Source organism: Jatropha curcas, chromosome 1, assembly GCF_041381405.1.
Source record: "Jatropha curcas cultivar XTBG-Jc1 chromosome 1, XTBG_Jcur_1.0, whole genome shotgun sequence".
Lineage (NCBI taxonomy): Eukaryota > Viridiplantae > Streptophyta > Magnoliopsida > Malpighiales > Euphorbiaceae > Jatropha > Jatropha curcas.
The window spans coordinates 18925468-18929590 of record NC_143151.1 but is presented as its reverse complement, the minus strand read 5'-3'; the positions used below and the strand labels follow the sequence as shown (position 1 = coordinate 18929590).

Below are 4123 nucleotides of genomic sequence, written 5' to 3'. Positions count from 1 at the left end.
GGGCGAAGCTAAGATTTAACACAGTGGCAAACTTTTAATATTTTTTCATAAAAATAAAAATATATATAAAGTACGAAAAAACAGAAATAAGTAGCCAGTTAATATCAAATATCTATAATATTTATTACATTAGGAAAAAAATTGACAATTGTATTCTGCGAGTCTTCATGCCTTGATAACATTGAATAGCAGTGTCATTGTCAATCTTATCAAAAATATCTTTCTCAATATACGTGATCAAATTATCTGCCATCCATTGATGTCCAATTATATTCTGTAACCAATTCTTCACAATTTTCATAACATAAAATGTGCTTTCAACAGATGTAGTTACAACAGGTAAGACCAAAGCTAAAGTTATAACCTTGTAAACTAATTCTAGTTGCTTCAGAACACTCACAACTAGACTTAGTTTACAAGCTTATATGTCTCTAATTGATTATCAAGAATAGTGAGTTGGACTGATGATAATTCAACATGATAAAACTGAGCAAGATGAAGCAATTTTTCTTTATCATAAGCATTGAATAAATCAACTGGATTCAAGCATGAAGCACATATAAGCAACTCTATATTTACTTCATTAAAATGACTGTTAAGCTCCTAGAGTTGCAAATCTATCACAACAAAAAATTAAGAATCACTTGGCGAAAAAAAGAAGATTTACTATGTTTATGTCACGACTCGAAACCATAGGCAGGACCGGCATTAGGACTCAGATAAGTATAAGGTCCTCGAGGCTCGTAGTAAGCCTGAACCACAGAAATTCAACCATAATAATATGAATTTCAAACAATCAGCCCATATTGCCATAAATAATAAATCTCATAATTATATTATATTTTGGACCAAATCTAGCATCTTAAACATTTTATAGCTCAGGCCCAATTATAATATAAAATATTCATAATATGGGCTAATTGGTTCATGCGTTCACTTAAATGAATAACTAAACATCCACCTAAATTAATCGGTTATAATCCTACAACTGCGGAGTTCACTAACAGATAAATATAAATAAAAGTTTTAGAACATATAGCTACATAATTTAAATAACTGCTGACTATAAAAATTACTTTTCTAGCTCTGCGGGGGAGGAGATAGAGCTTTAACCGGGACAAAGAAGTACCTACTTCTTGGAAAAGTTAAACAAAAGAAATGTGAGTTTAATAATGAATAGTAATTATTATATAATACAAGCATTCACACGAAATGCTTCCTAAAGTACTAAAATGAACATACAGCCGGTCAAGCATATGGCACAACATTAGTATCAACAAGTAATTACATCTTAGGTAATCAAACAAGTGGAAATTGGTTAGTGGCGTCACCGAAACCCCCCGATGAGCTGTCCTCACACATGATCCATTCTCTCATGACATGTGCACCAGGGAGCCGATCCCCCATACATAGCCGACTGGTCTAATCTTCACTTGATCAGCCTTCTCATTTTTTTTATACTCTTTTTTCTTTCCATACCAACAGGAGGCCACCCTGTAGTTTTCCATATAATCCGTATCATCAGATGCACACAGGGGCGCCGATCTCCCCACACATGGTCGACGGTATCGAAGATCACCCTCACAAACCCATGGTGACCCACTTCATCCCAATTCCACGCAAACAAGGCAAATATATATCACATTGCAAATAATCAAATAATGCAATTAAATTCAAGCATATTAAATAATTAAACACTATCATGCAAGAGCACAAATAGACATTCACATACCAATTCAAATAAATATAAGACTATTAAATAATAATATAATATAATAATTGATACTTGAAAATAAATAAATAAATGATAAAAATAAATAAATAATTAAAAACAAAGCTCTGTATAGTAATGATTTTATGTATAATGCAAATGGTAATGCACTATTTATTATTTCTCATAGTGATTGGAGAGGATAGAATTCTTCTTGATTCAAACTTGGGGAAGCCGAGAAGAGACCCATACAATCTAAAAGTGAAGACAGAAATAAGAGAAAAGCTTATATTAGAATTCAAAATTAAATTACTTAACTTAAGCCACTAGCTAAACTTAGAACTATGGAGATTCTGTCGGAAATTTGACAGAGTCTCCTCTAAAAACTGGACTTAACCACCTGTTGACTATCCATAAATCACAAACAATATATAAAGCCCATCCGTTGGGCAAATCCTTATCAAACCCATCCGCCATTGACAACATTTATCAAAATCTCATCCTCAATATTCAGTCACATAATTTAATTTTATGATATCAATATCCAAACATAATCACATCCCAAACTTCAAATACATGTATGTACACACATATATGCACTTAATAATTCTAAAATTCTAAACCAGTTAATTAATCACAATTGGCTACCATAAATACCGTAAATTAATCAAACTTAATTTATTTATATAAGATTAAAAATTTTCTATTTATATATAAAGCTATTCAAATAATCTAATTTCTTGTCATTCAATTATGTCTACTTTAGTAACCAACTAATACAACATAAAGAATAAAATATTCTAAATGACTTGTATTCTTAATTTTTAGAATTAAGTATATTTATCTATTGAGGTTCCTTAACAAGAATCAGATTCAATTAACTATTTATTCGAAATCAACTTAATCAACTAATAATTTTAAATTTGGATTTTATACCAAAAATAAGGAACTAGGTCTTAGAGGGTACCAATCGAAAATCAGACTATGATTCCACGATCTGCGCAAGGAGGAGATGATTCCACCTCCTGGGGCCTCACCGGCTGCTCGCTGGACTGTTGCCGTCGCCGCTGCCTATGGTGGCCGAAAAGCCCATGGCTGCTCGTAATCGAGCACTCTTCACTCCGCCTAGCTTGGATTTCACTCAAGAGTTCGTTTTTGGCATTGGTTGAGCGAGATCGGCCCTCTAACTGATCGGAACGGGCTCGACTTGCCTGTTTAGCAGACTGAAAACAAACAGAGCGTGAAGGAGATTATGCCATCGACAAGGGAGTTGCTGGAGCCGTTCAATTGTGTCGAGGTCACCGGAGACGGCGAAGGCGCCATTGCGTCGATCGTCAGAGAGAGATCGCAGGTCGCCAGTTTGCTGCGCCCACCGAAAATGAAAATAGAGAGAGAAGGAAGCTGCAGAGCGATGTGGCGCGACGATGAGGAGAAGATGGATTCGATCGGCTCTGGTGGCTGGAAACAAAAGAGAAGGAGAGAGAGGTGAGCGGCGCTGGAGAAGAATAAGAAGAAGAAGAGAAAAGGAAAAGAAAAGGCAAGGTTTCTAGAGCTTTTTGGGCCAATTCCGGTTAGATTCGAATCGGTTTGGCTCAATTTAATAATTTGGCTCAGTTTTTGCTTGGTTTGCAAGATTTCCACTTGATTTATGGGTCTGATTGGTAATAATAAAATTATTTTCCACTGAATTTCATTGGTTAGAATTTATGATTAAATTTTTAAATGAATAATTTTTGAAAAAAATTTTTCGGGTCGTTTCAGTTTAATATTAAAAACAAAAGAACTACGAAAGTAAACATGAATAGGGTAATTTAATCTTAAAATTATTGCTATGGTAATTAAAAAAATGAAAATGAAGAAAGAAATATAAACTTAGAATCCAAAAAATAAGTAAACCCATTTTTTCCAATTTTAATTTTATAGGACAAAGCCTTAATATATTCCCTAAAAATTTATAATCTCACACCTAAATAAGAGTTCACAGCTTGAAATAAATAACAAGAACAATCAAAATAATCCTCAAAAATAACCCATCAATACACAATATAATTACATAAAATAAAAGTTAAATTAAAAAATTCCATGTCTATAAGGTAAAAAAAAAAAGGCTTCGAACTTTTGCCAAATTAAAAATCATATATTTTAATAATTGTGATTTGATGAATCTTGATAAATATTAGGATGTGAGCTTTGTCAATTGGCAACTAGCAATTTGTTATTTATTTATATTGATTGTCCAATTATTGGAGAAAAGACAGAAAAATATTATACTGTACTTTGCTTTTAAACAAACAAAATTCTATATGTAAAATTAAACAACGGAAGGAAGTCAAAATGTTTTTTAGGTTTAATATATATTTATATATTAGGAAAAAAAAAAAAACACCTCCTTAAATTATAGTGAAATTAACA

The 4123-nt window shown here is 32.5% G+C and overlaps 1 long non-coding RNA gene across 1 annotated transcript; it reads right to left on the bottom strand.

Annotated features, from left to right (window-relative positions):
• Positions 1-806: 806 nt before the first annotated feature.
• Positions 807-3280, bottom strand: LOC149499096 (uncharacterized). Its single transcript, XR_016318466.1, has 2 exons — positions 2679-3280; positions 807-1966 (listed from the first exon to the last, which is right to left on the bottom strand). It is a non-coding gene; the product is annotated as an uncharacterized LOC149499096 (long non-coding RNA).
• Between the last annotated feature and the right edge of the window lie 843 nt (positions 3281-4123).